This window comes from Balaenoptera ricei, chromosome 11 (assembly GCF_028023285.1).
Source record: "Balaenoptera ricei isolate mBalRic1 chromosome 11, mBalRic1.hap2, whole genome shotgun sequence".
Classification (NCBI taxonomy): domain Eukaryota; kingdom Metazoa; phylum Chordata; class Mammalia; order Artiodactyla; family Balaenopteridae; genus Balaenoptera; species Balaenoptera ricei.
The window spans coordinates 26,816,732-26,844,644 of NC_082649.1; the positions used below are offsets into that span (position 1 = coordinate 26,816,732).

The 27,913-nt window shown below is 36.6% G+C and overlaps 1 long non-coding RNA gene across 4 annotated transcripts in view; it reads right to left on the reverse strand.

The window, feature by feature from the left end:
* The window catches only part of LOC132374621 (uncharacterized), a 530,077-nt gene that overhangs the window by 240,116 nt on the left and 262,048 nt on the right, over positions 1 to 27,913 (reverse strand). The gene's annotated exons all lie outside the window — the stretch shown is intronic.

Here is a 27,913-nt window from a genome sequence, read left to right on the forward strand (position 1 = left end):
GGGGGAGGGGCAGAGGTTTGCCTACTTGAAGCTTGTATTAAAATTAAAATGCATTTTGACTGCATTTGCGCTAAACATATTAATTTGTCATGATCACTTTGAAAACTGTTAACCTATTTTTCTTTAAATATGACTCATTTCCTCCTTCAGTGAGCTCTGTAACTAAGCCAACATAAAGTTTATAGCTTCAGCGTAAACAGTATCTTGACATTACAGAGGGAAGAAGTACTTTAAAAAAAAAATCTCATGTAACCCCAAACCAGCTGAATCTATTTTGCTATAACTATTAAAGCACATACACACATACATACAAATAAAAATAAATTAATTAAATAAAACGAGACTTTGAACATTAATTCAAGAAAGGAAACATTTCAACTCCAAACCATTATTTCGGAGAATTCTGAATTCTATGTCAAAGGACATAATTTTTTTAAAAAAACTTATACCTCTTAAAAAATGCTAATACACATTCAGAATTTTCCTGTCCAGACCATTTTTCTTAAAATGTAAAATTTATAAATTATAATTATGTGGACAACATATATTTTTCATTATACATACATATATACTTATATTTAGAATAAACAAATTTATATATGGTACAATATGCAAATGATAATTTTTATAACAGATTCTCTTTAATATGTAATCACGCACACACGCATAATTTGTAAGTAACATATAACTAATCACATTTCCAAATTCATTTCTGCTTTATTTTTTTATTCTTTTTTATTCCCACTGAAATCAAGTCATTCTTTCACCAGGGACTTTTTCTTTTCTCTTAAAAAAAGTGAATGCAGTTACTGAACTCCTACAATTAAACCTCTGTAAGAATTCCATCTGAAAAGTTAAAAACACACAGGGCAAAGGAGTGGCCAAGAAGTTATGTTGGCAGCGATATATATTACTCAAGAGCTATAAGAGAGGGTAAAATAGTATGTGAAGCGACCATTTGAAATGTTAAGCTTTGAAATATTTGCCCATAATGTTATTTTAACATAGTTGGTTGCACTGAATGGATGTGGGTCTCTGTCCCAAGTGATACTTCTGTGAACATAAAGTGTCTGCAGGTGTTTGCCTCCAGGTAGGTCACTGAAAGACAATGCAAATGAGGACAATTTCTCCAGTAGCAGCAACCACAGAAATTAACAAGCAGAAACCTGGTAGGCACCGGCATCCTTCCCTACAGCAAGATAAGTTTCGGGGCATTTTAGAATTTGCCCTCCATTAACTCCTGGATTACCCCTTCCCTCATGTGTGCCACCAGGTCATAAGCATAGAAACTGAATATAAGAAATTCTCAGTTATCCACTTACAGATTATTCAGGGTATATTTGACATCCCACACTGGCTGCTAGCTCCCATCGGCCGTGTGTTTGCTTCTGCAGCACACGCTTCCATGTTAACTGGCCAGCACCGAGGTGCCTAATTTTAATACATGCTTCAACTAGGCAAACCTCTGCCCCTCCCCCATAAACATCATCTAATGCATTTCTAGTTAAAAAAAATAAACTTTTACTAAATTTTGTTTTAGATTATTACTACGTACACTAGCTCACTCTAAATACTTTTGTCAGTACAGATAACTGAGAAGAGGTAAAAGGGAGAAAGAAAATAATTTACACAATGAGTCAGGCTTTTTTATTGGTGCTACTTGTTTAAGATTCCATGAGATAGGTACTAATGTCCCCATTTCACAGATTAGGAAACTAACGCATTCATGGATTGAATACTTTCCTGAAAAATCACATAGCTGGAAAACAATGATGTCAGCACTTGATGCCAGGTCTCTCTGCCTCTAATGCACTTGATTTTTTCCCCACAATTAAACATTGTCTTGGCCTTTTATGCATACGCGAAGTTCACAAATTTGTGAGATTGCAAAATGAAAGGTGTCTACGACAAGGAAGCATTCATAATGCAGTGGAACTCATCTAATGAAATAGCTCACAGATGTAGATAATTAAAACAACATATATAATAAAATCACTCAAATTTGAAAACTACCTAGAATGATATGACATGTTTACCTACAGCATGCCTCCTAGTCAAGTCCAGGCAATGCAGAGAGAATAGAGGCACCCTCCTGGCTGTGTTTCTAGCATTTTGACCAGGCTTTTCATACATCTTTCTCATAACATATACCATCGCTGGTAATAAAATAGGAACTTGAATTCTACAACACTGAGGCAATGAAATGTCCTGCTACAGGACTGCATAACAACCAGATGTCCACGGTGGAAGGTCTGTGAAAGACAATTAAATACAGTACTTTCCCTCCAGGGCAGTATTGATCAAAGAAGTAACACATATACATGTTTCATCATTCAAATGCTAATGAATCTATAAACCTCATTATTTCTTATCTATCTTTGAGTTTCCACAGCAGTTTTTGGTGACATACCATATTTATGCCAGTAATGTTTGCACTTTTTATATGCATTTTCTGAGCCCAATAACAGGAAACCATTAGTCAAGAAAAAACACTATGAATATAATCTCCGAGCATGCATTATTTGCAGACTGGGAATGGATACAAACTTTTCAACTCTCTGAAGTTTAATTTGTGTTAAACAAGGATTATTACTAGATAAAACAACAAAAAAACATTTACTAAGACATCAGGAAATATTTATTATGTGAATTTTGAAATTCTCAGAAGACAGACACTATGAAAAAGGTATTGTGTGTTTCATACATAATACACAGATCTACAAACAATGATCAGAGGGCTTAGCAAGAACAGCTAACCAGCTGAGATAATGATGCAGAGACAAAATATTCCTCTGTTTCCTACTGGATATCCTTCTTTCTTTATCACACTTTTTAATGTACTTTTCTTGTTGCCATTGTCATTGTTTATTTGTTTTTAGAGAGACAGTGTGATATGTTGGAAATACTTCAACATTTGCACTCGGAAAGATCTGGGTTCAAATCCATACTGCTACTTATTTGCAAGATGACCTTAAGCAAGTTAATTAATCTCTCTGAGCCTTGGTGTTTTCGCCTGTAAAATGGGGATGATAATTATTATTACTAGCTGTGTGACCTAATACGATTTATACAACATTTCTGAGATGAGGGTTTCTTCTATGCAAAATGAAATTCATAACTACTTTACAGCGTGTGCCAAGCATTAAATGTGATAATAGCTGCACGTACCTAGCGCAGTACCAAACATCCAGTAGGTTCTGAGTAAACTGGTTGTCAGTACTTTGTGCTGGAAATACATGCTCAAGACAGAATATTTGTAAAATAAGCCGAACGATCAAAGATAATCATTGTATATTTTGGTGTATTACATTCCAGCCTTTTTTCTATGTATACACTTTTGAATGCAGTTGAGATTATATTATCCATAGTTTTGTAGTTGCTATAATAACTTATTATATAATAAGTATTTTCTTGTATCATTATAAATTGTTTACAATCATTATTTTAATAGCAGTAAAATAGCATTTTGGGGTATAATGCAATTTGTTTAATTAAATTATGACGTTGCTATTACAAATACTATACTACCTCATTAGCCACATAGCTGAATATTTTGCTTTGCTCTATTTTCTAAGGTGCTTATAGGCAGCCCTGTGCCAAGAGATACATGAAGTTGAGGGAGTTTGGGGAAACAAATATGAAGAAGGATCAATTTACCCAGCAGCAAGGAAAGAAAGTCAAAGGAAAACACAATATTGTTACAGTGAAGAATGAAGGAAATGGAAACTTTAGAAAAATGCAGCATGGAGGCCTCCTTTTCAAGGCCCTAGAGTTTGACAAATTTATCATTTAAAAAAGTATTTTTAAAAAATTTTAAATTTTATACTGGAGTATAGTTGATTAACAATGTGTTAGTTTCAGGTGTACAGCAAAGTGAATCAGTTATACATATACATGTATCCTGTTCTTTTTCAAATTCTTTTCCTATTTAGGTTATTACAGAATATTGAGCAGAGTTCCCTGTGGTATATAGTAGGTCTTTGTTGATTATCTATTTTAAATATATAAAAAAAGTATTGACTAGAGAAAATCTGATGCCCCACAGAACCTCTTATGTATTAAGAAAAAAATCCTTAGGACAGATCTGCAAGCCATTATATCAGTAGCTCAAATGCTGGAATTCTGTACATATTGAAGGAGGGTCTAGAGAATATTAGAAGTTTATAGACCTGAAAATTAGGCATGGCCTTAATGTCAGAAGAGCAGGGCAGACCTTTCATTGATGACCCCACTCTTCTTCTTTTTTTAAAATCCTACCCTAAAACCACTAACAAGCTTTCCTTGCAGAATTAGTAGTTAAAAAACCCCAAAGAGTATTTTTTTCTGATACTGATGTAAATTAGTTAAATTCCTCTGTACAAATATCTATATTTGTTAAAATGTAAAACAAAAAGGCGTTGAAATTACATTTAGATGGAGAATGTGAATGAAATAGCCAACCACCATATCTCTATTCCCTTTGATAAAAGAGGCCTCTTTTTTCTAAACACAAATTGAACTAAATAGTTCAAAGATAAAATTTTAAAAAATTAAGAAAAGGTAAAGGAAAAGGAAATGGAACAGAGAGGCCAAGGAGCTTGAATTACAAGTGGGGACTCTTTTATTTAAATCATCCTCTGAGGGGAAATGCATTTCTACTGAAATGACAATGATGATGGAATGGACCACGTTCAGGGTAAAGAAATACACTGCATTCATTTTCTTAGATATTATGGGAGGAAGGAGTTTGACAAACCTGTGTATTTGAAGAGAAATGCAATCTATCTCTTTCTCTTTCCTTCCCACTTAGTCCACAGGAGATGCTTAGAAGAGCGTTTCTGTGTTCAACAAGTTTATGTGTTTTGTCATTATAAGAAACCAGGTAAAATTTCCTTCTTCTCCAGTCTTTCCCTCCCATAGATCCCTCCTTACTGGCCCTGGGGTTCCGTCAAAACAAAATTACCATGGAGCCTGGAGTAGGACTCCATTTTTTATTCTATTGATCTTTATATCTGGTAGTTGCAGTTGTAGCGGTAAATGTCTATTTATTGGAGGTCCCCTGGGCTTGTGGCTTGATACCAGACACCTGCAGAGGAGAGCAAAGAGACACCTCCTACTTGAAACACGTGCTTTCAGAGCTTCCAATCTGACAAGAGACTGAAGTACAACAGGATACCCAATGGAAAGAACAAAACAAAAGGAATAGAAATGTTTCATTTCTATCCACATCTGCAGAGATATCTATAGCTTTAACGATATGATTATAATGTAAATAGCATATGTGTTACATCAGGAATGACAGAATGTGACCCAAGGCAAATAAATCCATGGGAAACTTTATGTTATAAAACTATTTTCTTTTCTGTTTATAAACAGCTTACCCCTAGCTATCCAAAACCCTAAACTTACAGGATGTAAGGATGGCACACAGTCACAACTGATTACAAATGCCAGCTCAAGTAGGCAATTATCTCACAAGGTCTGGATTTGGGCCATATTTTAACAAGCCCTCAATTTCCCAATTCTGGATATCTTAACAATCGTGCCTTCAATTGTCAATTCCCTGACAATAGTTTCTGTCAATTCAGAAACTCACAATCATATTCTATTGCCAAACTTGAAGCCTCATTGATATAGGAAAATTAACTTACATCTGAGAATATGTTTGATACTCATCTAAAATTAAGTCTACTTGCTTCATATATTAAATTCCCCTAGAATGAAACATTTACTGTATCTTTTGACAGAACATCCTTCCTCTTCTGCCTACACACCCTCTGCCTTCATGTCACTTTAGTGTTTTCCAGGCACTCCCACTCATTAAATCCTCTCTATCCTTGTTTACTAATGTGACTATCATAAGCTATTTTTGTTATAAATTATTTTCTAAAACTAAACTGAGGCAACCAATCTCATTTTCTGCAAAAGACCGCAGGCTGGCCAAAGAGTACAGTCCCAGAAGTGAAATAAGAGGGTTATATTTACCATCATTTTCAGTCTTCGGATTTAATTGGCATTGAAATAACATTTGGGCAAGATTATATTGAAGATTTTTTTAAGTATGTCTGTTTAAAGACTCACAATTCAATAGCTATATTTATACCTTCATCAATACAAATGAATACTGGACACATTAATACTACTGATTTCCACAACTGGAAAGAGAAGAGTTGGGGTAAAATATCCTTTTGTAAGGGATAGGAGAAAAAAACTTCTTCAGAATGTGTACAATTATAATCATAATGTTCTGCTCAAATTTCGAGACATGAATGAATGGGAAAGAAGGAGGAGCAGGAGGAGATGGGGAGAGAAGCAGAGAAAATTAGGGAAATTGAGCACATGAATTTTTTGGTTTATTTTTCAAATATGGGGGGCTCACAACTGTGGGCATTCACCAATGATTTCCTGAATACAAATAACCATGTAAGATACAGTTTATTGTACTAAGCCACTTTTATCCAAATTTATCAAGTGTTCATTTTAATAACTTCCATTGCCTTCCTTCCACCATTTACATTTAAATGCAAATCTTGTGATTCTGTTAAAGATCTTACATAGAACCAAGGAAAATTACTATACAAATGCCATTACCTAGAAGTTTGAAATTCTGAGACTACAAAAGGGTTAATTAATTACATTATCTGTAGCATTACCCTGGCTACACTCTGCCTGGAAGGCATATGGATCCACTCAGCTGCTGAATTTGAAAGAGCTGTGTCCTTTTCATGCAGAAGAAAAATCATTGACAGAACCCTCTTCCACCCCCACCATAAGCACTAGCTGTTTCTTTTTCACCTTATTATTGTGCTTCTGGTGAAATAATTAAAAGAGCCAACATTAAATAAGTACCAAAATATTTCATACCATCCTAAAAATCTGAGTACTGCATGATGTTTTTCAGTTAGTGCCTACTTACTAAGCTTCTACTATGTTCTAGACAAAGTGCTAGGTTGGGGAAATGCTAAGATGAATGAGATGTGGTACTTACCCACCGGGAACTCTTATCAGAGTAAGTTCACAAGAAGTTAAGCAACTCCAAAAACAAACAAACAAACAAAAAACAACATCAACAACAAAAAGAAGTTTGGCAGAAAAGAACATTGAAAAAGCATTCCAAGATTTGATTTGCTAAGAATGTAGTGGTGGTGTGTAAATCATTCCCTTAGCTATTTATGCGGCCCAAATCAACTGTACAATTTTTCAACCTATTTTAGATTTTCTTTTTTTTCTTTCTTCCCTCTTCTTCTCCTAATTTTCCTCCTTCTGTCCTTTAGTTCTTTATCTTTTTTTACCCTTTTTTGCTTTGTTTTTCAAAAAAAACTGTGGCCTCTAAAAAGTGCACATAGTATCATAGGAGAAAATGCCAAAAATAAAGAGAAATTTAGGGTAGACAAGTAAATTGAAATGGGATAAAATTAGTATACTAAGTGTACACAAACTCCCGTATATAAGTATGGATGGCAAATGGTTCCTGAGTTCCTTAGTGTCCAAAGACAAAAGAAGCATAATTTAAAGTTTCCAAAATATTGGCAACATTTCAGCAACTACTAAGAAGCAGCTCAACTTCTCCCAGTGTTAAGTTGGAGAGAACATTCTTCTTGAGTCCACAAGAAGGGGATGTTGTGTGGAGTAGTAGACAGTATTCTCCACAATATCCAATCACCTGCCAGAGTGCATTTTGTGTGAAATGCTAGAGGTTTTGTTAATGTAATATGGTTATAGAGGTACTGAAAACTCTGAAATCTGAGTCATGTACATGATAAGATTTCTCTCTCTCTCTCATTCTCTCTCTCTCTCTGTCTCTCCCTCCCTTTCTGTGTATGTGTGTGCGTGTGCGTGTGTGTGTATAACATGTAAGCCTCACGGTAGCCACAAAGTAAAAACCTATAGTAAATACACAAAAGATAAAGAGAAAGGAATTTAAGCATATAACTAAAGAAAGTCATCAAACCACAAAGGAAGAGAGCAAGAGAAGAAGAAAGGAACAAAGAAGAAGTACAAAGGCAGCTAGAAAAATTTAACAATATGGCAATAAGCACATACCTATCAATAATTCCTTTAAATGTAAATGGACTAAATTCTCCAGTCAAGACATAGAGTGGCTAAACAGATAAAAAGACAATAATCATTTATGTGCTGCTTACAGAGACATACTTTAGATGTAAGGACACACACAGATTGAAAGTGAAGGGATGAAAAAGATATTCCATACAAATGGAAACCAGAAGAAAGCTGGAGTAGCTATACTCATACCAGACAAAATAAACTTTAAAACAAAGACTGTAGTAAGAGTCAAAGAAGGGTGTTACATAATAATAAAGGGGTCAGTCAAACAAGAGGATATAACATTTGTAAATATTTATACACCCAACATAGAAGCACCTAAATATACAAAGCAAATATTGATACACCTAAAAGGAGAAATAGACAGAAATACAATAATAGCAAAGGACTTTAATGCACCACTTACATCAATGGATAGATCATCCAGATAGAAAATCAATAAGGAAGTATCAGCCTTAAACAACATGTTAGAACAGATGAACTTAACAGATACTTATAGAACATTCCAACCAAAAGCAACAGAATACACATTTTTCCCACATGCACATGGAACATTTTCCAAGACAGATCATATGTTAGGCCACAAAACAAGTCTTAATAAATTTAAGAGGGCTGAAATTGTATCACATTTCTTTTTTGACCACAATGGTATGCAACTAGCAATTAATTACACAAAGAAACAGGAAAATTCACAAGTATGTGGAGATTAAACAACATGCTACTGAACAACCAATGGGTCAAAGAAGAAATCAAAAGAGAAATCAATAAATACCTTGATACAAACAAAAATGGAAATGTAACACACCAAAATTTATGGGATGCAGCAAAAACAGTTCTAAAGGGAAGGTCACAACAATGAATGCCTACCTTAGGAAACAAGAAAAGTGTCAAATTAACAACCTAACTTTACACCTCAGGAACTAGAAAAAGAAGTCCAAATGAAGTCCAAAGTTAGTAGAAGGAAGAAAATAGCAAAGATTAGAGCAGAAATAAATGAACTAGAGACAAAAAGGACAGTAAGAAAGATCAATGAAACTGAGAGCTGGTTCTCTGAAAAGATAAACAAAATTGACAAACTTTTAGCTAGACTCACCAAGAAAAAAAGAGAGGAACTCAAATAAATAAAATTAGGAATGAAAGAGGAGATATTACAACTGATACTACAGAAACACAAAGAATCATAAGAGACCACTATGAACAATTATATGCCAACAAATTGGACAACCTAGAAGAATTAGGAAAATTCCTAGGAACACGCAACCTACCAAGACTGAATCATGATGAAATTTTAAAAATCTGAACAGTTCAATTACTAGCAAGTAGATTGAATCAGTAATCAAAAACCTCCCAATATACAAAAGTCCAGGGCCAGGTGGCTTCACTGGTGAATTACATCAAACATTCAAAGAAGAATTAATACCAAATTTTCTCAAAACTCTTCCAGTAAAACAGAAGGGGGGGACTCTTCCAATAAAACAGAAGGGGGGGACTCTTCCAAACACACTTTATGAGGCCAGTATTACCTTGATACTAAAACCAGACAAGGATGACACACAAAGATGAAAATTACAGGTCAATATCCTGGATGAACATAGATGCAAAAATCCTCAACAGAATATTAGCAAACTGAATTCAGTAATACATTAAAAGGATCATATATCATGATCAAGTGAAATTTATTCCAGGGATGCAACAAGCATGGTTCAACATTCACAAATGTGATACACCACATTAACAAAATGAAGGATAAAAATCACATGATCATTTCAATATATGCATAAAAAGCATTTGATAAATGTTTATAATAAAAAATCCACTTACAATAAAAAACCTCAACAAAGCAGGTAGAGAGGGTATGTACCTCAACATAATAAAGGCATATATGACAAGCCCACAGTTAACATCATACTCAATGGTGAAAAGCTTAAGGCTTTTCCTTTAAGATCAAGAATAAGACAAGGATGCCCACTCTTGCCACCTTTATTCAATATAGTATTGGAAGTTCTAGCCAGAGCAATTAGGTAAGAAAAAGAAATATAATGTGTCTCAATTGGAAAGGAAGAAGTAAAACTGTCACTAGTTGCAGATGACATGATATTATATATAGAAAATCCTAAAAACTCTATCCAAAAATTCTTTGAAATAATAAACAAATTCAGTAAAGCTGCTTGATATGAAAACCAATCCATAAAAATCTGTTGTGTTTCTTTACAGTAATAACAGACTATCAGAAAGAGAAATTAAGAAATCAATCCCATTTACAATCACATCAAAAAGAATAAAGAGGTAAAAGTCCTGTATATTGAATTAATATTTTTAAAGTGTCCATACCCCCAAAGCAGTATACAGATTCAGTGCAATTCCTATCAAAATTCCAATGGTATTTTTCACAAAAATAAAACAAACAATCCTAAAATTTGTATGTAATCACAAAATACCCCATATAGCCAAGGCAATTTTGAGAAAGAAAAAAGCTGGAGGCATCATACTCCCTGATTTCAAACTATATTACAAAGCTATAGTATGAAAGTAGCTTGGTATCAGCATAAAAATGGACACATAGACCAATGGACCAGAATAGAGACTCCAGAAATAAATGCATATATGGTCAATTAATTTACAACAAGGGAGCCAGGAATATACAATGGGAAAGAACAGTCTCTTCAATAAATAGTCTTGGGAAAACTGCACAGCCAGATGCAAAAGAATGAAACTGGGCCACTATCTTACACCAAGCACAAAAATTAACTCAAAAGGGATTAAAGACTTGAATGTGAGACCTGAAACCATTAAACCCCTAGAAGAAAACATAAGCATTAGTTCCTCGGCATCGGACTTGGAGATGATTTTTTGAATCTGACCCCAAAAGCAAAAGCAACAAAAGTGAAAATAAACAAACTAAAAGGCTTCTGCACAGCAGAGGATACCATCAACAAAATGAAAAGATATTCTACTGAATGGGAGAAAATAATTGCAAATGATATATTTGATAAGAGGCTAATATCCAAAATATATAAAGAACTCATACAACTCAATGGCAAAAACCCAAACATTCCAATTTAAAAATGGGCAGAAGGTATGAATAGACACTATTCCAAGGAAGACATACAGATGGCCAACAGGTTCATGAAAACACGCTCAACATCATCAATCATCAGGAAAATGTAAATCAAAACTACAATAAGATATCATCTCACTCCTGTCAGAATGGCTATCACCAAAGAGTCTATAAATAACAAATGTTGGGGAGGAATGTAGAAAAGGGAACCCTAGTACTCTGTTGGTGGAAATGTAAAATTGGTGCAGCCACTATGTAAAAGAGTATGCAGGATCCTCAAAAGACTGAAAATAGAACTACCATATGATCCAACAATCCACTCCTGGGTATGTATCCAAAAAAGCCGAAAACACTAAATTCAAAAAGATATATGCACCCCGATGTTCATAGCAGCATTACTTACAATAGCCAAGATATGGAATTAATATATATATACAGTGTAATATTAGTCATAAAAAAATGAAATTCTGCCATTTGCAGCATAATGGATGGACCTAGAGGGTATTATGCTTAGTGAAATAAGTAAGACAGAGAAAGACAAATACTATATGTTATCATTTATATGTGGAATCTTAAAAATAAAACAAAGGAATGAATATAACAAAACAGAAACAGACCCACAGATATAGAGAACAAACGAGTGGTTACCTGTGAGGAGAGGGAAGTGGGGAGGGGCAAGATAGGAGTCGGGATTAAGAGGTACAAACTGCTACTTATAAAATAAATAAGCGACAAGGATACATTGTACAGCACAGGAAAATACAGGCAATGTTTTATAATAACTTTAAACAGAAATAACATTTTCTGGTTTACAGGGATACTTTGTAGAATAATCTGTTCATGATTATTCAGTGACTATGAAACATAGATGACAAATCTGCCCTGTTTCCAGGAAGGCTAGTATCTTCCTGAATCTCAATTTGTTTCTGGTGCCTCAATAAGAGTATCTAGTCCCTTGTTTGTATGAATAAGGTTATAGTAATAAAGTAGCTGGATATACAGCGCTAAAACTAGTTCCATTGCATACTTTATTGCACTGATGAGATCTTTTGTTGTCACGTAATTGCAGCCTATAATTTCATAGTGGGGATTCAGGCATTCTGACTATGCCTGAATCTGAATTCTGAATTCTGACTATGCCATTCAGTACATTCTGACTATGTACCAAAGTACCAAAATCCTGAACAAACTGTCATTTCAAAACTGAAAAACAAGTCTGCCAGTTTGGTGGAAAGTTCAACCAACCTGGTGCCTTATAGATAAGACAATTAGCCGAATGACAATTCTTCTTTATGTTTCAGGGATCTCTTTTGCCTTCACACAAGGAGTCAAAGAGAAAGAAGGCTTGGTCAGGTGTGCATTTTGAATCTAACCCAATAAATAATTCAGAGAGAAGACGTTTTCTGTGAGCACGGGTCATTTTCTCTACCCTCAAGTTGAACTTGACCTAGAGATGAATCACTTTATCACCTCTTAGAAAAACTTCACATGTCTGCTATTCCTTAATTTATAAAATGGGACGGCGGCTCGGAGAAATTACGGCCTGTCTTCGAGAAAGCGTTTTGAGCTCCCTTGCGGTCACTAGGCCACATTTATCGTGTGCCCACTGTGTGCTTATCACTGTGCAAATACAAGGTATCGGGCTAACAAATCACAACACTTCTGGCTGCAAAATAATTTTTTAAAACCCTCCACTCCATTAATATGTCATGCCATATGGTGAAGAAAGGTCTAAATTCTATTGCTTTTGCTTTTACAGATAATTTATGAAAAAAATGAAATATTAACTAGGAATGTGGTAGAATGGCTTTCTGTTTCGCTAGCAGATGACAAATGAAGGCGCATAGGCACACATTTGAATAAGGAATTATCAATCAACCTCAAACTTGACCCACAGCTGTCATCCCTATAAATTAATGTTTACCATTTTTAAGTATGTGCAGGACATCTGGAAACACACAGGCTGTGGCTGGCGAGAAATTTCCAAGAAATAGTATATCAAAAGCTAATTATAGCAGCAGCGAGCCCAAGTGTCATTTTGTTATGGTGAATTATAGACGGGGAGCTCTGTCACCTGCAAACTGTTATTCATAACTAAATCATAATGCTTTTAAGTTTTAATTAATCTGCTTAGCTTTAGTTGCAAGGGAGAAGCTTGCTTAACTGTTGAGCCTCTGAGGCTCTCTCGGGCTACTCTGAAACTGCATCTGAGCACCTGGGGGAGCAAAACCACATTATCAGGCTGACATTGCGTCTATTAAAGAGACTTTCTTTTAATATGCCAGAGTCTGAATATTTCTTTCTATTTCATTATCCAAAAACCAATTAATTTTCCATAAGAGCACCAAATTAATTACAAAATACTATGGAAATCAGAGATGTCTCTCCTTCCCCACCATTATGGAAATGCCAAGCCCCTTGGCAGCAACGTCTTCCAAAGGTACTAGTTTTTCTCCTTAGTTAATATTTTGTGATGTTGGAAAAACTCTTAAGAGCTGGCATTTTTATTTCTCTTTCACATGACCTCCTCCTCCCATTGCTTACCCAGTCTACTCTTTCTATTTGATCCTCTTCACCTCATGAAGGTTAGCCGGAGAAAGGAAATTTTTCCATAAAGAAACTTCCTCTTATTTATTGTGACTTCTTGGGTTTTCCTCTTGTCTGCCCAGCAAGACTATAACATCCTCACGGGCAGGGCCATGTTTTAAACTTATTTTATATCTACACCTTCCCTTACCTGCTCTTGGTATGAACTTCTATTCTGAATCTATATTAGGGATTTAGTAAATTCTTTTCAGTTGAAAAAAATCTAATTTTAATTAGCAAAGAGAACTTAAAATTTATTGGACTTGCAATGCAAAAATAAATCCAAAAATAGAGGCAGTAACATAAACGTGTATGATTTCTTCATCAAGCAACCCACAGGGAAAACAATGGCCATAACTTGGTGGCTTTTTAAAATTCTGTTAAGCAAACAAAATTTTTTCCTTCTGAGGAATTTATGATCTTACAGAAAAGGCGAACAATGAAAGGAAATACAAAAAATGTGTATATAGGATAATACTATTTGCTTATATATTTTATCATCTCCAAAATAAAGGCATTAGCTGATCTTCAAAGTTTAATTTAAAGTAGTAGAATCTTTTGCAAATGAAATAGTGAGAGGAAGCGCTCTCCCCCAAAAGTTGCTTGGAGTGAAGCAGTTAACAGGGGTCCTGGTCTTGCAGTGCTTTCTTGAACTTTCCTTGGCCCCAGTGGTGACTCCTCCATATTCTGCAAAAAGGCCTTGGTCTCTGAAAACACTGAAAAACGACTGGGAAAGTCTTCCTGGAGTCAAAGCATACATCGTACTTTGTCTGTTTCTCTGAAGCACCAGTATAGTCATCCCTTGGCATCCATGGGGGATTGGCTCCAGGACACCTGCAGATACCAAGATCTGCCGATGCTCAAGTCTCATAGGCAATGACATAGTATTTGCATATAACCTATGCACATCTTCTCATATACTTAAAATCATCTCTAGATTACCTATAATACCTAGTACAATGTAAATGCTATGTAAATAGTTGTCGGTGCACTGCAAATTCAAGTTTTGCTTTGTGGAACTTTCTAGAAATTTTTTTCAATTTTTTTCCAAATGAATCCCAGGATGTGGAACCAATCAATACAGAGGGCTGACTATACCATGCCTTGACCCAGCAGGCATTTAATATACATTTTATTGATTTAGCACCACGGTGAGTGTCTTTCATCACTTTCTATCTTGAATTACTTATTTCTTAGTATATTTCTCTACATCTAGATTAACTGAAATTTAAAGTACAATAAATCTTTTCCCCATGGTTTTTGTCACCATTGACCTAATTTAGCTTATAAATGAGTTTATGGTTAAAAGGCTACAACTTATGCAACAGTAGACGATCATTTAAATAAGGGCTCTTTTAAAAACAGCTTTTGAAGACTATATGATCTGAAAGTTGTGAAAGATGCAGGGTAGGCCAACTTGGCCCTCCTCCCTAGAACTGTGGTCAGTTTCACTTTATTTAAACGGAGGACCTCATGGGTGCACTGCCTCACCTCTAACGCCTCTTCCAACCTTCAGGGTCTACAATTCTCTCGCCAAAAAGCTAGAGCCTCCTGTTCCACATACGGAGTAATACAGCCACTTTTCCTCTCTTTGCTTTCTCAAGCAAGGTATGGAATTAAAGACAGAAAAGGATGTGTCCCTATTTAATACTTCACACTCAGGAAGGCAAAAGATTTAATTTGCTCCTATTAAGCAGGTAATTTTGTCTGGTACTTTAAAACATTATTATAGATTAGTGCAGCTCCATCAAAGTGCCAACCATACCTTGATGCCTCAAAACATAGTCATTTAAATCAAATTAAATAGATGATGTAAGGTGCATCAGGATTTTCACATACCTTATTTCTCATAAGAAAACTAAGACACAGAGTAGCTTTAGTAACTCAGGTAGGGTCGGTCTTGGAGGCAGGGACTCGCCCGCTTTGGCTGTTGAGGCTTTTGCTTCCTTCCAAAATACGTTTGGTCCAGGAAGCTTATGTTTTGGAGGTGCAAATATATGTTGTTGTTGGGTTTTTTTTTTTTCCTGGAACTCTGTTGACAGGGATGCTTATGACCTTCTGAACTATTTTACGATTTTATTTTCCCTCCTGAGATGTTAATTTTTTCAGCCCTGTTGTAAAAAAATGAATTAACAACAACGGGAAAAAGTCCTTTGATTTGATTTCTAATACAGAAGAAAAGTTAATGCTGGTATAATAATTGCTAAAACACTGCTTAAATCTGCATCTGACTCACAGCCAACATCAGAGGACAAGTTGAAACAGCGGTGGATAAATAATTAAAACATTTGGAGACATTAGGCTGCTATTTTCCCTTAATAAAATTACATTTTTGAGCCTGCAAAGATAAGCCTCTAAGTGCCCTCAGCCAAGGGGTCTCTGGGTTAGCCACTCCCTTCAAATCCTCGTTCCTTTAATTTAAAAACAAATGCTGATGGGAGCAATTTAGCTCAGTCTTTGCCTTTGTGTCAGCTCGGGGCTCAAAGGGAGGAATGCTTTTTTTTCCATGAGTCTAGCAGATTGTCTCACATGTAGAAACACAGGGATATGACTAAGTCAGGCCAGCTGTAGGTAGCAGCCTCATGCATGTCACATCCACCTGAAGGCCATCCTAAGCTCATTACCAGCCATGTGAAGTGAAGGGAGGGAGAATAGCTTGGCCAAAACTCAAACTTCAAGAGCACCTCATTCTAGAGAACCCAGATTTGAGTGAACAAGACCACAGAGTTCAACCACTTCTTGAATGCTGATTTTCAGACTTATTATACAAACTAGACACAGGGACGTTAAATCACTCCCTGAAGTCCCAAAGCCAGAAAGTGAGGGGCTGAGATACACCATGTTCTCGAAATGAATTGAGAATAATAAAAATTGGATTGGTATATCAAGTTTGTCTTGCCAGTTAAGTGAACTTTGAGGAATAAATAAGGTATCTTGTGCAAAGGCCCAGCACAGTTTCTGTTACCTGGAAGGAAAACTAACATTCATTACGTCCAATTTGCCTCTTTTTTTCTCCTTCCCTACCTCTCCTTACTGCTTACTCCTTGCAAAGTCTACTTTGCAGCCTTTCTTTGGATTTTCTCTAACTTCAACAGGCCTCTCTGGAGGCTCTGACACCTGCACCGCACAGGGAGTACCAGATGCAGAGACCTCTTTATACAGTTAGGCAAAGGGAAAAGGATGTTTCACATTTTGTTTGAACTGTTCCTTTTGGCTGCCAACATTTGGATGGCCCTCTTTGCTATAGAAAGACGTGTGCAGTAAGACCTAGTTGTAACCAATAGCATAGGATCATCAATTTACGCCTTAGACAGCCTTAACGCCCTTTTGGCCATGCCTGGCCTGTATGCACTGATCCATAAATGCTTTACCTGGTCGGTCTGAACCCCGCAGTTAACCACTTGGATACTGAGGGGAGCTCACAAATCCAGAGATGACTATGCAATTCACTGTAGGATTCTAGACAGAGGATCCCTCAGTGGGTCCTATATTGCTGTTCGATTTTTTAATCCCTGTTTTAAATCCTCGTCTCAATACTATTTAAATACTTAGAAGTCCTAACAATGATCAGATTTGCTCCTTCCCTTTCAGTAAATATTCTTTTTAATTGGTTTCGGACTCGTTTACCATTATCTTCTGAATCAGCTCTTCAATGCAACAGTCGAAGGAGTGCATTTCTTTTGCTTGTGAACTGCCTGTTCTAGGAAACAATCCTTTGTTCTTTGTGAAAATCTCATCTCCAACTCTTATAATATCCTGCCTAAGTCTGGGCAATCAAAGGCATTCATTATTATTACCTGGCCTAATTTTACTGTTTCCTCAGACTTTTAAAATGCTTTCTTCATCAGTCTATTATACATACCTCTTGTTAATTACTTATTAAAGTGGTATAAATTTCTTTTGGCTGTTTTATGGGCTTTCTTTTTTCTAAGATTACTCTTATATTTAAAAATTACTTCTATTTTTTGTTTTAAAAAAGAAGCTCTTAGTATCAAAAGTGAGAAAGTACAAACATGCAGACAAAAATTTTTAATCCACGTCTTTCCCTGCAATGCCCACTTAATGTCTACATACAAAAATATGTGCATTTTCTTTTTTCATTTAATCCAATTTTGTGGGCATGCCATATTTTCATGTCAATAAATATATTCTCATATAATTTTAATGATGGCATAATATTCTATTCTGTGATATGTCATGATTTATTTAACCTATCCCCATTTAAAAATATTTAGTCTGGTCCCTAAAACAGTATAGAAATAAGCATTTCTTATTGTTAAATATTTTTCCTTAAATGTAATTATCCTTTACGACAATCTCCGAGAGACGAGTCATCGGGTTGTGCATTGTTAGGGTTTTCCTTACAGATTTTCTAACTTATTTTTTAGAAAAGTATATCAATTTCTACTCCCATAACCACTATGGAAATGCCTATTTATCCACATTCTAGGCAAAATGGGTATTATTTTCATTTTTGCCAGGGTTATGTCATTTTAAATTGCATTTTCTGAATTATTAAAGAAAATCAATAAATTTCCTGTGTTTAACTCTCTTACTGCTTACTAAATGATTCATAACAAAGGTGACCTCTTCTGATGTCACCTCACTCTCCTCAGTCCTAGAGACTTTAGATTTGAATCAGTTCCCAAGGATGATCCTCCCACCAAAGAATGTTTAAACTGCTAATTATACCAAGACCTTTGTTTTCTGCTAAGCATTTAATTTGCAAACATGATTACTATTGCTTCCTTTCTGGTGTAGAGGCAGTTTTACATTCTGGCTTGCCTTCTGGGGAGACTTGCCATCCCAATCTGATGCCCTTGTGATAAACTGAGCTTTCTGCCAGTCTCTTCCTCCTAATAAGGTCCAAAGCTTTCCTTCTGGCTAATGCTGCAGAAGGGGTATCGGCCCGAGGCTCACACCCTTCTGCACACTTAGACTTCCTCCTTACTGTTAACTAAGTGCATTTCTGACTCCCTTATTCCTTTCAGTTCTAGCTTTGGCATTCAGGTGAAGCTTGTCTTCAGGATGTTTGTAATCAAGATGGGGATTTCTCAACCACAGATCTATTGACATTCAGGACCAGATCATTCTTTGTTGTGGGTGTGCTTTGGAGGATTTTTAGCAGCATTCCAGGTCTTTACCCACTACACTAGATGCTTCTAGTACCCTGCCAGGTATGACAACCAAAAATATCTCCAGACAATGCCAAATGTCCCCTGGGGGCAAAACCACCCAGTTGACAACCACCAGTCAAGGGGATACAGAGCTTCTAACAAGTTAACATCATCTTGGGTTTTATTAAAAAAGACATGGTGTCCTGCTCAACGGAGACACATGTCTTACCACCTGAGCTCTTGTCTGAGGACACCTGTGGTGTTTACTCTAATTTTGAGTTGCACATTTTAAGATGTGCAAATGAAACAGAAAGATTCAAAAGCAGAGTAACTCAGAAGATGAAAGATTGCCCATATGAGGTCTGGTCAGTGGTCTGAGTTTACTTTGGTTTATTGAAGATTTAGAAAGAACAATTTATTTTGTGCAGCTTTATAAAGACGAGTCAGGGAAAGATGCCGAAAGGCATGCTTCAACTTAAGGAATACAGTGCCTCGAAAGTTGGTAAATTTCTCATTACTGCAAATTTAAGCAGATAAGGGTTTAGAGTGTTGTCGGAAGGAATCTCTGTCCTGGAAAAGATTTGAATCCGATGTCTTCCAAGGCTCCTGTAGTGCTAAAACCCAGAACATTTCCTTGTATTGAAATCAGGTACGTAACCTCTTTTTCAGCAGTATATAGTTTTTTGCATACACAGTTGTATGCAAAAGTAACCTGGGTAGCCTCACCACTACCTGTATTTTCCTGCAGGCGCTAAACATCCAAGACTCCCTGAACAGCAAGGCTCCCCCATGCTGCTAAAGGCCGGCCACAGTTCCTGGTCTCACATACCCTATGGCATTGTAGGAAGCACCAGGCAGCAAATGGCCCCAAGTTTTCAACATACTTGGAAAATCAAGGCCCCAGAAGAAAGGTGGGCAGACCAGCTGGGGTTTCCAGCATACACTGTGCAAGTAAATATGCCCATTCCTACCTAACACACCTAAAACTGAGCATATCAGGCAAGCTTATTGTAGAGAAGATCACATCTGAAGCCATAAACTAACAAATTACACGTTCATCACTCTCACTCTAAATAGGCTTTAAAAAAATCTTAAGAGAAGACAATACAAATGCTGACATAAACTGACATTAAAACTATTTAGCTTTTCCCGTTATTAGTTTCACTCCTACACAAGTATGCACCCATGGTACCTGGGTGTATGGTCTTATATTTTTCGCTAGGTTTTTAAAAGTAAGTTTACATCATATTATTTCCAATGCAAGTATAAGGTCCTTGTAAATAATAGCTTTGTCTCTCCTAATGTCTATGAAACTTTCCTATACGGTATTGTTTTTACTACTATTTGTGCCCATATTTATTTGTGGATGGAGTCTGTCACCTCCTTTGAACAATATTCTCATGCAACTGGACGCTGAGGGCACAGGCTCAATCCACACTCTGATGGACCATGTGTGCTCACCGCCTGCTAACTACTCTGCCTCCAAAAGTCTGTATCTGAAAGTGTCCGTCACGGCTGAGCTGCAAGCACGTCCTCAAAAAGTACTGTTGATCCACATGGACTCCCCTTCACTCTGAAATTTTCAACAGTGAGGTTCGTTCGTTCCTTTTTTAAGGATGAAAAGTGGCAACAAATTGTTAGACGAAATAATCAGTTGGTTGATCTTTTTTTTTTTTCAATCATCGGGTAGGCACATCCCGAAATAAGGAAAACTCTATTAACTTTTGGGTCCCATTAGTTCCGTGTCTTGGCTTCCTACTAGACTGTGAGATTCCTAAGTTCAAAACTGTGTTTTGGTTTAATTGCACACAGTATCTAGTAGAGCATGAGGTACACATAGGCTCTGGTGCCTTCCACCCTTCACATCCCAAGGATGGCAACTCCATGAAAGAGATTTTTTTCTCTGTACCCCGTTACCTAGGAGGACTGGCTCTTCAGGTGCCATTTCTAGAGATATACAATCCTTAGATGGCGTCAGTAGGGGAAATCTAGACAAAGATGTAGGGACACTTGGCTCTTCGTCCAGCTCTAATACTTTGGACTATAAAGGGTGTCTCTAAGTTCTTGGTCTCTCACTGTATCTAATGCCTGCTCTACCTCCCTTTCATGAGAGGCATGGTGGTTAAGGTCACACACTCTGGGGCCAAATGCTATGTGAGCTCAAATCCCAGCTCAGGTACCTATTAGTACCTTTCTGGCTTAGGCAAGTTACTCAATTTCTCAACGCCTTAGAATCCTCAGGACTTCCCTGGAGGTCCAGTGGTTAAGACTCCGCACGTCCACTGCAGGGGGCGTGGGATCTATCTCTGTTCAGGGAACTAAGATCCCGCATGCTGTGAGGTGTGGTCAAAAAAAAAAAAAAAAAGAATCATCATTTTAAAAATAATTATAATAATAACAACAATAATAATACTTTCCTCATGAGGTTGTTATGAGAATTAAATAGGTGTCAAACACTCAGGATGTTGTCTTCCACATAATAAGCTCTTAATAATGTTGGACTGGCTGCCTCAGTTTTCTCCCCTCACTACAAAGAAGTATTGAGATTATCTACTTTTTCAGGTAAGGAGGGAGCAAATGGCCTGCTAATCAAGTGAAAGATACAGTTAACAAACAACTAACTAACAAAAAAACTAAATTCCCTGCAAAATTCATGAAGAAAGGCTAAGACTTATTGCCTAGATGTGCTTGATCATGAATCCTGTGTACAGACCACTAAACAATGGCTTTCTCGGAATTGCTGACCTTCTCAATACACTATTCTAAGGAGAATGACAAGGTAATGACAAAGGACCCTGCTCCCTGCCTCCCATCTCTGTCTGACCTCTTTTATTTTGAGGGGAGGCAGTTCATAGGCTGGTTGTCTTTTCTTTTTAAGGTTGAGTTCTTTCCTTTAGTCTTTTCTGGTAGAGGGCAGAGTTCCTTCCCAAGTCAATGGGGGTCCTCAGACCCTCCAGGAGGGGGAGGAGAAAAAGAAATGAGAACTGTGAAAAGCTACCCTTAGAATCAAATACAGTTTCAACTGAATGACCTGAACTAGCAGTTTTAAGGGGCAACTGATAAGGTTCAGTATGGAGGTTGAGAAATGCAATCATCACTGAAGGATTAAAATAAATAGTGCAATGAACCTTCGTCCTCCTCTCCCCATGCCCCAATACCCCCTCCCCTTGATAAATACACAAATCTACATGGGTGCACACCATTTCAGAGGGTAATTATCCAAACTGTCTAGAACAAACAAAACAAGTGCAAATGTTATGTCCATGTTTAATGAAGACTTTGGAGTGGCTCAGTGAAGTGAAACCCATTCTGCTCCGGTCACGCTTTCCCATCCCTGACCCCTCACACACGCAGCCAATAAGAGGCCTCATTTGAAATTCAGAGGCTCCGAGGCTGGGATTTAATAACAAAACTGGCACCTGTCACTTTTTCTATATATCGGCTGCACCCTACTGCTTTTACCATTAAAAACAACTCATCTGGGGGAAAATATAAAGCGACTGCCAAGGAATATTTACTCTTCAGGCCTACCATGACCCCTCAAGAAGTCATGAGGTGTGTGCTGCTAATTGCAAGGAAAAACAACTTCCAAGAAGTTATTCGTGTGATTTAATTTCCATTGCCCCTTTCTATTTCGATTTGCCTGTCTTAATGGCATGCTAACTGGCCGCACGTCTTTGCATACACAGCTATTTTTCTATGATGAAGCTAAAACAAAACTACCAAGTGTGTATCTGTGAGTGCATATGTGCATGTGTGCATGCATTTGTGCATGTGTGTGTGTATGTGTTCTTATATCTCTGGGCTTAGAGAGAATGTAAGATACAGTCTAGTCCAAAATTATTTTTTGAAATGCTTATATTCAGTATCATGTGAAGGAGATATATAGCGCTTAAGTGTTTAGTTTCATTGATATAAACAGGCAAAATGAATGTAAAGTAAAAATCCATTTTGGAGTCTGGCTTACCTAGATGTAGCTACATATTCCTGAAATAGATTAAATACAAAATAGGTCTAGAAAGGCAAGTTACTGCATTTTTTATGATCATAAGGACTTTTTGAACATTTCCGAATGACAGAAACAAAGAATCCCCGCCTAAACTGTAAGACCCTCTGCTGAGAATATAACAGAACAAAGGAGAGTGGCGCCCTAGTATTCTTACCTTTAAGAGTGTCTGTTTTCAAGATACCTCATTTTGTCCTAATTTTAAATCCTTTCCCAGCCAATCTCCTGGCAAAACAAACTTGAAAGAAATCAGGGTGGACTAGCCCACACTAAACTCAGTAGGTCAGTTTCTAAGATACCTGTCACCTATACAAACTCATATATATTTTTATTCTGGTCTAGCTTTCAGTCTCTGACTCCTCTAGATGTTAGAACTAATTTGTCAACACTAGGCATTCATGAGCTAACAGTTTTATAAAATATGTAAGAGCCAGGATCAAGAATAAATATAGTTGAGTTTCTTCCATAGAAAATCTGAATTGGATTACTGCTTCCCAGAATCTCTGAATGATTCAGTGAAGAAAGCAACTTTTAGTGGTCTCTTCCATAGCAGAATCAAATAAGGGTATAGATCAACCTATGAAATAAGTAAGGGACAATTTCACTTGTGCCTCTAATCAAGAGTTAGAATTACTGTTTTGGCCTTTTTTCCTTTCTTGACATCAACATCTAGACTACATTGAAAGTGATCACTTCATTGTGACACGGGTCTAAAAATATTTGTGCTTGACCTTTTATAAAAGCAGTAAGATTATGAAAATAAAAGTAATTTATAGTCAAGTTCATAATGATTCTTTTGTGATTTAAACACTTTACAACATTCTTTACCCATCCTTTAGAAGCAGTGTTAGGAATCGTGTTGAGATTACTACATTACAGTGGTAGGGAAGGGACCTGTTATGTCTTCTATACTTTATGACCAAGAAATGCGGTTTTCATGTGAATAGTTGCCTGCTTTCTACCATAGATCAGTCTAAGCTCATTGTTTAAGAAAAAAAGAAGTTTTGGGTGAACCTTCCTACAGATAGAGGACAGCCTTCCATTGGGACAAGGATAATATATGCTTTAAATTTTTATAATGGAATGTCAACTCTGGCCTGCCCATATGGTATCTCAAGCATATCAATCTTTGTTTAATCAACAACCCAGAATATAGACACTTCAGGCAGTTTTCAGAAAATCCAGTCTTTAATTGCCTTTGATCCTGTACTTGCTACAACCTTGTTTGGAGATATCCAACATTTAGGAAAGACAGTGTAAGCAACATGTTAACATTCTCTTCTTTTAGGATCTTTGAGCTCCATACCTACATTAGTTAAATCATTAGAAACAATGCTATTCGGCTCCACTATCTTAGGTGTTGACAGAAAGGATTTCACTAACCTAAGCTATAATGTTACACCTTCCTTTTTATAGAAATAAATAAAGAGTAAAGGTCACAGAATAAAGGTCAATTTAAAGACCACTTTAGGAGATTAAAACAAGATGTCAGGAATAAACTTAGGTGCCTACATCTTGTCTACCCCAAACCCCAAGATACGGCCCAAAAGACATGGAACTATGCATAATAATAGGGATTTATTTATGGAAATGGTTATGGGTGTAGATGTTATGGATATGAGGAGAGAGATAGAGATAAGAACAGAATTAGAGAGCTAGAGAGATCTATTCATCTATGACAATGAGGGAAATAAGAAGGCATGCCATTTTGGGGTAAGAAATTTTTAAGTATTCATGAAAGATTGAAAGAAGATGAGATTGAGCTACTAGGAAAAAAGCAACCAAAATATCCATAAGAACATGTCTGCCAAAGTGGAGGTGGTGCTGGGAATGCTTCATTCTTGAGGAAACAGAGACAGGGAGTGGAAAAGAGCTCCACAGTCATCATCAGAGCCATTATTTGAGAATATTCATACAGAATACCTGGGCATCCTGGCTTTTATCCTTCCACAGCTTGCCCTAGTAGGTTGCAATACAGTATATACCCCCAGGCAAAGCAATGAGCCTGGGTACTCAGGGAAGGGAGGAACCATAGGGAGTTAGCGGCATCTAGAAGGAAGAGGCAAACGCTTTACCCAGAAGATAAGCTACTGGCACACTTGTCTTCCTCCCCAACAATCATCCAAAATTAAAATCTTAACTAAGAATTAACATGCATGAATATACAAAGAGAAATTCACAAACACAACACAAACACAAAGGTGACAGCAGACAAGGAAGAATCACTAGATATTTAAGTTCAACCAACACCTGGAAAGAGAAACACCAAACTAAATCAAGAATAGAACTAACACTTGGGAAAAGAGAGTTAATAGTGCAAACCGAAAAAAAATTTAAATAAGCCTTACAGAATCTCATAGAAATCAAAAAAACCTGTATCAGCCATTTAAAAAACACAACTGCTTGTCTTGGAATAAATAAATAATTCTCAACATTTTAAATATACTGAAGCGTATGGAGTGAACAGCAGAATGTACACAATAAAGTTAGGGAGGGGGCTTCCCTGGTGGCGCAGTGGTTGAGTAATCTGCTTGCCAATGCAGGGAACACGGGTTCGATCCCCGGTCCGGGAAGATCCCACATGCCGCGGAGCAACTAAGCCCGTGCACCACAACTACTGAGCCTGCGTGCTATAACTACTGAAGCCCGCACGCCTAGAGTCTGTGCTCCACAACGAGAGAAGCCACCGCAATAAGAAGCCTGTGCACCGCAGCGAAGAGTAGCCCCCGCTCGCCGCAACTAGAGAAAGCCCGCGCGCAGCAACAAAGACCAACACAGCCAAAAATAAATAAATAAAATAAATAAATTTTTTAAATAAATAAATAAAGTTAGGGAGGGTTGGGAGAATAATATGTGGAGAGAGTCAGAGAATTCTCCCAGAATAATCACTAAACAACAAAGAGATGAAAATTATAAAATAGAAATAAACACATACTGAGACTGTGTCCAGAAGGCCAACACCTACTTAAAATAGTTCTAAAGACACCAGAGAGAATGAAAATGCTGAATGAGATAAACTGATAAGTAGTAGAGCTAAAGATAAATAGGACTGGATATTGAAAGGTTCCATAATGAGTAGACTCAGTTTCCAAAGGGATTAGCAAATAGCTATCCTAAGCTCACTTTTGTAAAATTTCACAAATATTATTACCAATCACAAAATGTTTTGAAAAAAAATATTGCCCACAAAGCCAAAAGAATCAGATTGGCATCAGACTTCCCATTGACAACACTGAGTGCTAGAAGACAATGCAACAATATCCTCAAAATTCAGAGATGGCATTACTTTGACCAGGAATTTCATGCCCAGTCAAGCTAGCATTCAAGTGCAAGAGCAAAAGAAATGTGCTGTTTACAAAAACTTTCTTTTAAAAAAAGTTTACAGAAAGTTACATTCCATTGAAACAAAAAAACACCTAAGGAAAACATTTAATTAATTATTTTAACTGAAGTATAGTTGACTTATAATATTATATTAGTTTCAGGTATACAGCATAGTGATTGATATTTTTATAGCTTTTACTCCATGTAAAGTTATTATAAAATATTGGCTATATTCCCTGTGCTGTACATTACATCCTTGTGTCTTATTTTATACCTAGTAGTTTGTACCTCTTAATCCCCTTCACCTATCTTGTCCCTCCTCTACCCTCTCTCCACTGGTAACCACCAGTTTGTTCTCTGTATTTGAGTCTATTTCTGTGTTTTTATACTCCTTTGTTATTTTATTTTTTAGATTCCACATATAAGTAAAAACATACAGCATTTGTCTTTCTCTGTCTGACATTTTACTAAGCATAATATCCTCCAGGACAAATTGTAAAATCAACTGTAACTACAATAAACAGTTAACGGATAGAAATGAAGGAGGATGTTTTAGATACAGGACATTTACAGTTAAGTCTGAATAATTATAGATGTGGAATGTAAAGGAATAGTTTGGAATTAAAACCTCAAATGATCTCAACACAGGAGGTGCTGAGGAGGAGTGAAATGGAAACATGCTAAGCTTTCTGTCATCTTCAGAGGAACAAAACACACTGATCAACCCCGAACGATGGCAAAAAAGTTTAAATACATAGGCTAAAATTTAGCCAGAATTTTAGAAATAGAAGGAAATGAGGTAAATACAAATAATTCAATCCATTCATATAAGACAGCGTCAGGAAAGAAAGAGGAAGGAAAAGAAGGGAAAAGAGCAAAGAAAGAAGGAAACACAGCCAATAAACATACAGCAAGGTTGACAAGGTCAAGTCCAAGCACAGCAGTAATCACACTCGTCCGAGCTTATAAATTCTTCTATTAACCAACCAAGAGAAAATGGGCCAAGTATGCAAATAGTGTGCCTGAAAGCATTCATGAGTGAAAATGATCAACCTCACTTGTGGTGAGGATTGTGCAAGAATTAAAATGGGGTATGATTTACACCCATCAAATTGTTAAAGTATAAAAGTTTGCAAAGGAAAAAAGGTAAACAGCCTAAATGCTCATCAAGTTGGGAGCTATTAAATGAATTATAGAACACCTATCCTATGAAATCATTTAAAAAAATGTTGTACACCTCTATGTAGTGACACGGCAAAAATCTCCAAAAACTACCTGCTAAGCCAAAAAATCATATTTTAGAAGATAGTATGATTCCATTTATGTCAGGAAGTAGAAAAATTCTGTGTTAGTGGGTGTGTATGTGAATGTAGATGTAGGTGTACATAAATGAATATAAAAAGAACTATAAGGAAATACGTTAACTGGTAACAACGTTCTTTCTGAGGAACTATGCCTGAACTTCGAGAAGTACACTGGGATATATTATGTAAAACCATGGTTGCAGACATCTACAATTTTTTCTCTTATTGGTTTAGCAAACATTTACTGAGCACCTATTAATGTTCAGACTCTATGATACATAAGGAGTGCAAAAATGAGTCTGTTTCTCCCCTCCAAAAGAGGGTAAATGTAGATTTTTCTTTTCATTCAAACAAGTTTATCAGGGTGGGGTTGAGAGAAACTGACACTGGAGCCAGTTACATGTAGATAGATGAAAATACAGGAATGACATGATGAAGTTTAGGTAAAGCTGGTGGTGGCATCCTCCCAATGAAA